Genomic DNA, 12,417 nt, shown 5'->3' with positions numbered 1-12,417 from the left:
TATGTTCCTACGGAAGAGAGAGAGGAATACAAGAGGAAGAAGACGAGGGAGGAAGAGGTCTGTTCAGCACAATCTCATCAAACCCATCTGTCACAGATGCACATGGACGCACATACAGCTGCAGATTTATTAGTTCAAATGATGGAGAGACAAAGAAAGGGAGATATTTTCTTCCAGGCTTTGACATCCTTTTCAAAAGAGAAGCTGGAACAAGGCTTTTGTCTTCAAATATGTTTCCTCCTCTCTGGGGCTGCATGAAGAGACTGACTCACTTCTCACTTGCTGCGTGCCAGAGATGCTCACAAGTCTCTTTTTGGTTGTAATGAGCGTTCTATTATCGGCTGCATACCATCCGGTCTGCTTAGAAAACAGCATAGCTGTATCTCAGGAATTCAAAATATGCGCTGTATCTATCAGCAAACAGTATCAGCATTGATTAGATGTTCGGTATACGGTGGCTTTAAATATGAAAAACCAACATGATGAAAACTGTATTTTGCCCTGAAAAATGAATATAATATGGAATATAAACATTACTAATGGAAACAGGAAAATATTGCTAACATTATTTGGCATGCAATAATAACTGTAATCTATTTTTCAATACTAGTTAAGAGTACAACCGTATTGTATATATAAGACCTTGGGGTCTCCAACTAATGACGGCTCAAAATCGACTGAAATTTAACAAATCCCTCTAACCTCTCAAACCCAGAGATGCTCAGAAGCCATTTTTTTGTGAGTCCAAGTCAAGTCTCGAGTCCCCGAGCGTGCAACTTTAAACTTGAGTCCAAGCCCCGAATCCAAAGTCTCGATCTCTGGTTCATGCACAATAAAATGCCTCATGATTTTAGTCCTGCAATATAAAAACCAAACATGTGCCATCGGATTTCCTTTATTAGCTTGTCATCTTATCAGTCAAGCGCTCTTTTCAAAGGGGACTGGTATTAATAAGGCACGCTCTCAAACTGAAATCATTACAGGCATCATCTTTCATTTCAATCAGTATCCACAACTGCCAAGTTCAACGTGTTCACAAAATATCGGAAGTGAAAACACTTTTGTTTCTCGTCAAACTAAAAGGTCACTTGAAAATGGTGACCCAGCTCAAGTTAACATCCCCATAATGAGGTAACGTGTCGCACCTTTCGTCAGCTGGCAGATGGTCTTAACGCCTTTCAAGCTACAAGCTCAACGGCACTAATGAACAGAGTACAACAGTGCATTCCTAACCTCAGTGGGACCTCCACATCATTAGGACTCATATTAAAGGGGAATAAAATGTAATCCCTAAATATTTTCTAATTATGATGCAAATTAGCTACGTGTCAGCCTGTCAGCTGGTGTTGCAGAGAATTTGTTTCCCCAAATTCAAAATATTTCTGTGCACCAGCAGCCTGAACATGTGTGACTAATACAAGAAAAAGTCCAGAACATAAACCGTAAAACAGCAAACTTTCCTTTTCACACTGTTTTTTTGCACGTCTTAAAACAAACAGGATACAATGTGTTTATTAGTGCGCTGTAGAGGAGCTGGTGGGCGGATTTTGTTACTTTTGGACAGAGCCAGGCAATCTGTTTTCCTATTTCCAGTCTTTGTGCTAAGCTAAGCTAACCAGCTGCTAGCTGTAGCCACATATTTACCATACGAGAATGGTGTTGAGCTTCTCATCCAACTCTCCTCCAGATCACAAATAGTCGTATTTCACAAAGTGGTGAACTACTGGATAGGTCATTGACTTGGACTGACATGTGGACTGGCTTTAAATCAGAGCTCTTATCTCTCCGGTTTCATGCTTCTCTTCTTCCAGGATGGAAGCAAGCGACCAAACACGCAGGCGAGCTTGAAAAAGAACAAAGAACCAAAGAGCAGCACATAGAGCTACAGAGGGAGCAGATCGAGCCAAGTCAAACGGAAAGAACGGCCTGACTGAACAGTTCACTCTCATCCCCGAGTTCTAGGAGTCTCCACTTCAGGAAAATGATTTGATCAACTGATTTATGTTCAGTGGCTGAAAAGAAGATAAAAGTCGGCTTTAGTTCTGGCAGTGTGATCCAACGAGCAGGGAGATAGAGGAGCATCGGGGGCTACGGGCTGATATGAAGATGCAAAGAGGCATGACTCTTTAATCTTCATTTATACCAACGGCTCACTGGGATATTCAGAATAGGTTCACTGGGTTCAAAGAATAATTTAGCTAAAGAGAGAGGGAGGTTATTTTTGCACAAGCAATCACACTAATCTTCATCTAAATGCATCGTCACCATCACCCCACAAACGTCCGACTGAATGCGTCAGCTGAGTCGAACACGCTGTTAACTGTTCAGCACGACAGGACCCATTCGAGGAATGATTAATTAATCATGTGCTTAATACCCTTGCACAGTGTTAAGTGCATCTGACCACAACACGGAAAGATCACATTTAAGTCAGAGTCATTAGTAGGTTTCGGGATTGAGGTGACTTTATGAAAAAAGAAAATGCTACTTTTGATCAACCAAGGAAAGCTAAATTAAATTGGGAGAGGCTGATGATGTGAGGAGTGTGTAAATATGCGTGTGTGCGTGTGTGCGTGTGTGTGTGTGTGTGTGTGTGTGTGCAGCTACAGGCGTCTGGATTTAATTATTTTTCCAATCACAGGATGTTTTTTTTGTCCAAATGTCACCAAAGGGCATGAGACATTTCAGTGTTGCGGAAAAAGACAAATGAACCACGGTGACTGTGCGGTAGCTCAGACATTGGAGTCAGCCCTTGCAACAAAAACACACTGCATGTCATGTGTTAAATCCAATCTTGTAATTACATAATTGAAGAGAGCTGATTAAAGATCCATCTCGTATGCATGGCCCGTGGAGAGATGGTATGAAAGATGTGTGTGTAACTTGAGTTAACCCACAGGACACAGCTGGTCCTTCGCAGTGGCTCAAAAAACACAATGAGACATGTCTGCCTGGCTCAGCTGCTACAGGTGTGGTTAATGACAGAGCTGGAAGGAAGCGTAGCGAGTAGAATATCTCTGGAATCCATCACTTGGTTTAAGTAGAACATTTGTTTTAGTGCTTGAAAGTTACTTTTAAATTGATGCTTTTATCCACAAGTGATATTCTTTTTGAAAATATGGACTTTACTTCTGACAAATTCTAAATGAAGTTAATGGTGCGAGAGTTAAGGGTGAAATGAATGTTTTGAAACAAACTGTCTCAACATCTTAATAAGCTCAGCAGCTGTCGCAATCTGGGTAGCTGTTCATTTGAAGCAGCAAAACATTTTTCAGAACTGTCTGGAGAAGCAGACAAATAGCTCTGAGGATGTTGTTGAGAGGATGAAAACAACCTTTCAGTGTTCACTGTTCACTCTGAAGGGAGGTAAGGTGAAATCCAACTGAATCATACCGTATTGATTCGCGGATGCAGCTGCAATGCTTTTGACTGGGGACGACTTTGTTCAGGATCAAGTAATGCTGGACGCTGGACTACATAAGCTAATGGGGCTGCATGTAACGACTATACTGCAGTACGAAGGCCCTTTCCTCTGGTTATCTGCCTCCTCTAGCTTACGGGGAAAGGTTAGAAGTTTCCCTGTAGGTTTCTCTTTTTGAGGACAGTTTCTGCTTTTGGGATATTTAATTAATTTACAATTGCTCTTTAAATAAGCACTATAATGACAGAGGCACATATGTATTTGGAATCATGAATCTAGACGTAAAAAGTACTTATCTTACTCATTTATGTTGTGTGTTTTAGATGTATAATTCTCATTGTAAAAGTTGGACTGTGCAGAATTAAATTATCATTTCCTTTCCAGCACTTTAAGTATTATTTATATAAGTATCATTATTAATGTGTAACATTGAAGATTTATGTGTAACATTGAAGTACCTTCATGTCCCCTGTCTCTGAATTATTTGGTTCCAACCTTCTGTTGTGTTTTTGGGGACAGTTATGAGTGTAACAATAACCGTGGCACTCTTCCCATTTTCTCAGTTTGTGAATTCTCGATTCCTTTCCTCGCCTCGGATCTCAGTCCCTCCTTCCTGAGATGTGAACGGAGGAGGCAAGGAAGAGACACAAGGAGAGAGGAGTCCAAGACAACAGGCATTTAACAAGATGAGACATCCGAGCTTCAGAGCAGTCATTTTAAAGCGACGTCAATTAAATATGATGTTCATGTCACAGGCCTTCTCTCCTTTTAGGAATTGAGACACGCTTAAAGATGGCGCGCTGAGGTCGATTTCCAGGTCACAGGTAGGAGAGAGGAGACAAGGAGGCTGAAAACAGAGAAATGAACAGAGCCGATGTGCAACAGTCGAGTCGTGCGTCTGATGTGAACCCCAAAGAAGGAGAAGTTGGTTATTTCGCTGTCTTGCCGTGTGGGTGTTGATTAAAGGAGATTATACATGAGAAACTGCAGCCCACTTCGGTCACAATCAGTCAATCGACATCTTGTGTGAGCACTAACAAAGCGACGCAGTGTGTGATCTTTGGACTGGTAAGGATGGTACCTTCCTGAAGAGGGCACGGGCAAGAGCCTTGAACTCCATTTTCTCTCAGTCGAGATGGTCGATCCATACTGGAGAATATTGTTTCACGGCTGGATGGTCGCAGCTCTTCAAGCTGCCAGCAGCAATAGAAATACATGAAATGAAATGAGCCGGAGAGAGCGACAATATATATATATATATAAACTGCCCAAATACCCACTTCATCCCATAGCTCAGTGTTGAAGATGCTCTGTGTTACATGACTTCAAATATCAGCTCACTCACACCAAAGCCTGTAATTAGTGATCTTTCATCAGGCTTAGGTGTAAAATGCACATAACAAGGACCGCCTCTGTTCACATTGTTAAAAATCACCAAGTCCTGAGGCATATTGGGCAAAGAAAATGACTTAATGCAAGAAGATGTAGTGTAGTAACCACTGCCTACCTACACTCATGGGACTCCTTGGCTTCCCTTTTAGTTCTTATGTAACGCTACGGTCATATCTCACCACTCATTCTTTCATCCGGAGACCTCAGAAAACATCAAATATGCAGCATCCAAAGATCAAAAAACTCCTATTTCTCACCCCTCTGCTTCCTCTCTGTATCTCATCTGCGCCGGTCTAGTGCAGTCACACGGGACCCATCATCGGCTTAAATCAGCCAATTTAGTTCAGATAAGACTTCTACGAAGCATCGAGGAAGAGTGAACTGGGTAAAAAGCTTTCAGAGGTAGATTACAAAAGTGCAGACATCCTAGTTTAGGTAAAAAGTCAGAGCCTGGATAAGTGCTTGTGCTGGATGATACTGTAGCACCATGGCAGCGTGTGTAATCTACCATACAATCTATAAATAGGCTCCGCAACTAGGAATGTATGCAAGACGGTACAGTTTTGAATGATAGACGTACATTTTCTGAGGGGGAACTGGAGGAATAATTGCATTATTTTCAAAAACACATTCAGAGGAAGATGAACGGCCTCCTCAACACCAGAACACTTTCATTGGTCTGCCATTGTACTGGGTTGACGTATTGCTTTGATCCTGTTGGTTTCAAAAAAACATAACAAAAGCTCCGTACTTACTAGAGGCTCCATTAGTGTCATTTAAATAAATGGCACTAATGGAGCCTACATTTCTCACACGTCAACAGCGGGATTTTGAATACATTCTTACAGTAGGCACTGCTTAAAATGTGCAGTCAGCGATTATAATTCCATACACTTCTTGCTAAAATCAGCGAATATCTCCTCGCAGCTTTAAAATCTGTGCGTGCGTTGAAAAAAAACGTCACACGCAGCCCCGGTTCTGGAAATGGGAAACAAACAAAGCCGCACAACCCTATTCCAGCCAATCAGCAACAGTTCATGCTCGTGCGCAGGACAGGGGAAAGGCCATGGATGGAATAAAGAGAGAGGTACGGTACATCTGGAGTTGGGTATTTGTTGAAATACCAACATTCTTCTTCCAGAATCGTTGACTCCAAATTTACAGCCCTAGAAAAACATACTTCAGTGTAATTTCACTAAGTAATCCTAAATGTCTCTTACAGACGAGTTTAATGTCACGCTGTTAATCGTTCTCCAAGGCAGCGACTGCCAATGAGGGATTCTTATACCACAGGGTCTACTTCTCCATTTGCCAGTGGTTACGTGGTGAGAATTTAGAGCAGCTCAACTAATTTGATTTTATAGATGTGATTTAAAAAGCATATATCCATATTTTGAGTCAGCTGAAAACATCTGGACACCACATGCTACGATTCGGAGAAAACTAGGTAGCAAGCGAGCAGAGAAACAGTTAGCTGAAAGTAATGGCTAAATGGTTGAAATACCTATATTTCAATAAAACCTTCTTCCATGAACACATTCCACGCATAACGAGTGGTGTCGGTACAAGAGGCTTTTGTCTGACGAAAAAAAGGTTGAAAAACCACTGCTGTAGGGTAACCAGGTCAGCCAGCCTCTATCGTCATGAAATGCCAAATGAAGCAATCATGTTTGGAAATAAAATACTAGTAAGGCCCAAATATTCACTAAGCTCTGCATTAAGGTTACAGCCTGAACGTTTATAATGGTGGGAGGACGGCCAGCGTACACGGTCCCGTGATCCTTCCAGCTGGACGTCTTAACGTGTTAGCTAACCTGCAGGTATTTGAAAGCCGCTCACAGAGGCTCTCACTCCTTTTCCTCCTTCCTGTCCTCCCCCCCGATGTCCCGCGCCGCCCTTTCCGTAAGAGCATCACTGCCCTCGTCCTGCTGACAGCGGCCGCATCTCCGCATTACTGCCCTCATAAACAATCCAGAGTTGAAAACAATAAGGCTCGGCATTGGCAGTGTTGAGGTAATGTCACTATTGAGCACAGCGGACAGCTTTATGTGCAGCAGAAAGCATCGAAACGAGAAGGTAAGTGGAGGAGTAGTAATGGACAAGACTAACGGGCCTGATTGAACAACGCACTCTGAGGGCCACATAGACCCGTCAGCAGACATTTCATTAATGACATAAATCTGTCAGATTGGGAGGCTAAGTGGCGCCTCGGGTGCTATTAAGTGCTCTTGTATAATTGCATTGACTTCAATGCTGGTTTTCTCGTCAATTCTTTAGACAGAAGCAGTTACTGTGGCTCTCGACAAGCAGGTTGGAATCCAAGAGACGACAACGACACAAGTTCAAGTCTGATCTACATTTCATGAGACAAAAATGAACTGAAAACAATTTACAATAGACAAGCACAAACAATTTGGGATTCAGTTGCTCAAGAACACTTTAATAGGGCAAACAGGACGACCTGCTATACCTCCTGAGCAACATCTGCCCAAAATCTAGATGTAGATCCAGACCCAGTGAGGTGCGTGCACCAACATTTCACCTAAACCTCTCACTGGATTAAAGTCCAAGACGTTTAATTGGATGGTAAAAGAAAGGGTTTTAATTACATTAATGTACAAGGCAATGAAAAATGTGGATTTCTGCAATGCTGTGATTGGTTCTAGCACCAACCAATCAGTTGAAGGGAGACTGATTGGAGAGGCAAGTGACACGAGCAAAAAAATCTCTGAGAGGGCAGCACAATGAATCAAATATTAAAGATGAACACTGTTTTAGCTTCCCGCAATTAAATTAACATGACGAACTGCGATATTGATATTTAAAATGTGTGCTCAGCTCATAGAAAACTCTGTTGCATCAAGCGCTGCCTAAAATAACAGACAGTCACCAGGGGGGCGATCGACATGTTTTGGCTGCCATGCCGCTGTGAAACACTTTCCTGAATGTTGCAGCTGCAGTCCAGAGTATACGTTTTGATGCATTAAATTCAGGTGAAGATGCAACGATTTATTTAATTAGCAGGAATGTAGAACAACCGGAAAGTGAAAGCAGCGGTCTGCTGATTTCATTTTGGGTAAAAAGTTTTGGTACATTTTATTTAGCTTCTAAGAGATGCAGTGTGAATAAGAAACTTTCTTCTTTCTTTGATGCAAAAACGTATTAATTAGCAATGTAGCCTAGAATAACGTGAAGGCGAAAGCAGTGGTACATCTTACTTTGCTTCTAGGAGAAAGCAGTGTGAAGAAGAACTTGTCTTATTCCGATGCAAAGATGTGTACATTAGCAAGAATGTAGCAACGTGTTAGTGAAAGCAGTGTTTGTTATATTTAAATGGGAAAGTGCAAGAAATAATGAATATTCATGATACATAATCGTGATCTCAATATTATAAAAAAAAATAACCGTGCCATGCCTCAACATACATTAAGGGGTTTCCTGGTAGTTGAAGGGTTTAAGGTGTTGACCACGAATTGTGATGACCCCGGGTCCCATCCTGTCAGGGACTTTTGTTGCATGTCACTCCCCATTAATCTCTCCCCAAATTTCCTGTCACTTCCCTACTGTCAACTTCCTAATACTGCCCCCAAAATCAATAAGGAAAAAAAACGTGGCCATCTTGAAATGCAAAGCGATTGTATTTTCTATTTTCAATTGTCTTGGAAACAGAAAGACAGTTGCGCAATCACAATCATAATTTACGTACATGTTTTTGTAATGTATGTAGGCTAATGTATGCAGGAATTGCCGGGACAGAGTTGAACTGTAATACTTGACAAACAAGGAATGAGATTAAAGCAAAAGCTTAATCAGACCTTCCTCATATAAACACTGAACAGAGAACTGAACAGAACCACAACAGAGATGGGAGCGGGCTGAGGCTTAGATGTGTCAAACCGACGACACTCTCACACTGAGAGGACTGCAGGGATCGATCAAAGGGTGCCTTTCTCCCTTTCTGTCCCATGTTCAGATCATTAAAACCTAATTTAGAGCTGGTAACCAAAGGCACACGCGCACAGGGAGGCTGTGCCTGCATGGATGCAAGAAATCTCAAGGATGACAATAGAAAAAAAGCACAGGCGGCGTGAGATAATGAGACCCGATGTCCATTTGAGTTAGAGAGCAAATCGATCAGCCGGGACTGCACCATGACAGTGTGAGAAGAGGCTGAGGGGGGGGGGGGGGGGGGGGGGGGAGGGGGTAAACTAGTGTCACGATCATCACAGGGTGAATGTTACGCTCATCGGGTCATCGGCTTATGTGAGCCTTGACCACTGAGATCTGGATGAAAGGGAAGACACAGGCAAGATTAACCCCATGTGCAAGATCTCTTTGGTTGTGTCAAAGTGTCAGACAGCACATCAAGTGGACTACCAGATGACTGTGTGTGTGTGTGTGTGTGTGTGTGTGTGAGAAGTTTGCTCACCCAGGACTAGAACTTGCACCGCGCTCCTTCCACATCTGCAAGCCTGGAGGTGTTCTGATCCCTGCTGGCCGTCTGCTCTGACTGTGGGTCTGTGCTGGATAAAGTTGCTCCTCCAGTCACTGAGCTTCCTCCTCCTCTTCCTCTTCCTCTTCCAGCAGCAGCAGTGGCAGCTACAGCAGCTGGACTGGACTGCATTCACTCACCTTCCCTCCCTCTCTCCTCCAAGCACTGCTGCTGAATTATCTACCGCTTCCCAAGTGAAGTCTCTGGCTCCCCTCTTCTTTGTGCCAGAAAAGCAGCAGGAGCTCCTCTCACAGCGGGCTCCCAGCTTTGTGTCTCGGAGAAGCGTTGAGGGCTGCCACCGGCAGCGGCAGGCAGCTCCGACTGACGGTGCTCTCGTTATTGGATTGCATGTGTGTGAGTGTCCTGGCATTTGTGTGTGTGGGATGTCCAGCGCAGTGTGTGTCAGAGTGTGTGTTTTGGTTTGAAAGAGGACCCGACTGCTGTGCTGTTCATAGGGGCTGATCTGCGCTGTTGCTGCTCTCTCTCTCTCTCTCTCTCTCTCTCTCTGTCTCTCTCTCTCCCTCTCTCTCTCTCCTACTCGGGCTGTTTTGTGCTGCATTCAAGTCCTGTGGGGGGAAAACGGAAGATGAGTTCCCTACTTAAAAATTCAGCTCACTTAAACTTTCAGGTGGTGGGCATACAATACTCTGCAGGGACACGCTGTATGGGAGTCCATATGGGACCAAATAGATTTAATAAGATATTCTAAAAGAAATATATGAATGAATAGATAGAAATGTATAAATATACCAATTTGGTAATTGTACAATATTATTTAAACAGAATTTTTCAACAGAATTATTACCATTAAACATTTTCTTTTCTGTTTCTATTTGTCTATTTGTATTTTCTATTCGAAAATTAGATTTCTCTTGCTTACTTTTCAGTTATTGACATTAATTTCCGCCTCCTCGCTCGTAACTGATCAGATAACCACTTTTTGGGTAAGCTAGGAAAACCATAACCTAAAAAGTTGTTCAATTACCTAATCTTTGCCTTAACCCTAAAGTGAAGTTCACTTTTACCAGTTTTTTTTTTAAATCTTTTTTTAGCATCTTTGATTTTGCCTGATAATTCCTGTTTCATTATTTCTGAAATTACACCACAATTTATCGGTTTATTTAAATCATTAGTCATTGATTTTGACCACCTGTGAGCAGCACAAATCATTAACACAACAAAGACCTATTAACATCTCATAAAATCGATGTGGAATTTTAGCAAACTGTTGCATTATATACATATAACAGACACAGAGATAACATTAGCTGTGTTTCAGGGGAACACTCTCGATTTTGTCTCTACATCTTCCTGAGGGAAATATCTGGTTATTTAGCTGCTTAAGGCCCCATTTTTTTCCACCAGCAGTTGGTTTTTAGAATTGTTTTACACTGAAGGCAGTTGCCTGCAGTGGTGAGAGAGAACACAAATAGTAAAGTTGTGGGCCCGTAAAAGAAAAAAAACAATGAGCTCCACAGAGCAGAAGGATATGTTGAACCAACTCCCTCCTCAGCCTCCCTGGTCCACTTCAGTTTCCTATATTGCCCAAAATGCCTTTACGCAACAATCAGAGAGAGAGATGTCTCGACATGGGGAGAAATTCAAACCATTGACACTCTACCAGCTGAGCAACAGCTGCTCTTACTACAGTGAAAGTGGATAGAGGCTGGTGAGCTGTGCCAGGTGGTGGAAACCGTTTTAGGCCATTGACGGGTGGATTGTATTTCATTTCATGGTGAGTGGAGGAAGAAGCTCGCCCTATGTGTACGTAAATGTAAAGACGAACACTTCAGAGAAGTCGTTAACCTCCAGCAGTGATGTAGTCAAGACTAAGTCATGACCAGGACCCCAGTGTATCGAGACAGAGACAGGACCAAGACTTTAAGGGGCTTTGATCAAGTCAAGACCAGGCCAGTCCCCTACTGCATACATTCTTTATGATAAAATGTGAAACATGCAGACCAGAGGCACTCCTCAAACTGATCTAAATGATCCACATTCCTACAAAAAACATTATAATGACGCATTGCAGAGGTGAATTTTATGTGTGGGGAATTTTCCTTTGAGCAATGATGTTGATAAATAAAACAGACAATGTAAAGGTAACTTAGTGATGTCCCTGCAGCTTTGTCGACCATTAAATCCTCTTTGTCTGAGACCGAGACAAGACGGATTAAAATAAGCAGTCGATTCCGAGACAAGACCTTCAAAAAGTGGTTTTGAGACTGATCTCAAGTAGTACAACTCTGACCTCCAGGTCATCCGACTGCCGCTTCCCCCACATCATTCCTAACTAAAGTGATAAGAGTCTCTTCAATGAAGACTCTTTAGTGGGCTCAGATGGCGACGAGGATGGGGAAGACTCACACTCTTCCTTTCAGGCATCCTCACACATCTTTTACATTTCACTGCTGCTTTTTTTAAGAGAGCATAAATCAGAGCCCGAGGCGGTGCAGGAGTGTCAAATCCAGGTGAAAATGGAGGCTGTGCCATGCTTCATCCTATTGGCAGCCTGCGTTTCCATCCTCAAAAGACACAATGGAGCTTTCCTGTGCATATGTGGTCTCTGAACGCTACAGTGGCACTCTCCAAGGGAATAATAAAAAAAACGGTTGATTTTTTTTATATTACAGGATCTGAATGTTGCTACTGGTTATTGCATTTTTTAAACCCAAACGGCTGTGCTGCAATAGCCCGTTGTACAATAACCTTCATGAATGTCACCCCCCCCCCCAATCATTTCCAGGTTAAGGCTTTGCTGTGAGGTAGAGGATACTATGTTACTTGGCTGAGTAGCTCTGCAGCAGCTTTACAATAATACCACAGCGCAGTAATCACCTCCGTGCTTCATACTGGAGGGAAGCAGTGAAACCAAGTCCACTCTGGGTTCCAGGTTTTTTTTCTGGCTTAATATTTTCAAGGATTTCTGCAGAAGTATTGGAGTGGGTTTTGATAAATACATTCTACATAAAACATGAGGGCAATGCACCTGCCTACTGTGCAGGTTGAAAAGGCTGTATATCAACTCGAGGGCTCCATAGTCATTTGTCAAATTGAAAGTATTGCTTACCATCGCGTTCTCTGTGTGGCTGTGAGAGGCTGAGCTAACACA

The 12,417-nt window shown here is 42.6% G+C and overlaps 1 protein-coding gene across 1 annotated transcript in view; it reads right to left on the bottom strand.

Moving 5' to 3' along the window:
- Positions 1 to 9,781, bottom strand: part of lingo3a (leucine rich repeat and Ig domain containing 3a) — a 34,822-nt gene extending 25,041 nt beyond the window's left edge. The window contains exon 1 of the mRNA XM_031863956.1: positions 9,243 to 9,781. The gene's annotated coding sequence lies outside the window, so the exon portion shown is untranslated. The remainder of the gene's footprint in view (positions 1 to 9,242) is intronic.
- Positions 9,782 to 12,417: the final 2,636 nt, after the last annotated feature.

Source organism: Anarrhichthys ocellatus, unplaced genomic scaffold, assembly GCF_004355925.1.
Source record: "Anarrhichthys ocellatus isolate YVR2014 unplaced genomic scaffold, GSC_Weel_1.0 scaffold30, whole genome shotgun sequence".
NCBI lineage: Eukaryota > Metazoa > Chordata > Actinopteri > Perciformes > Anarhichadidae > Anarrhichthys > Anarrhichthys ocellatus.
The sequence above is the reverse complement of the archived record's forward strand: the minus strand, read 5'-3'. Positions and strand labels throughout refer to the sequence as shown.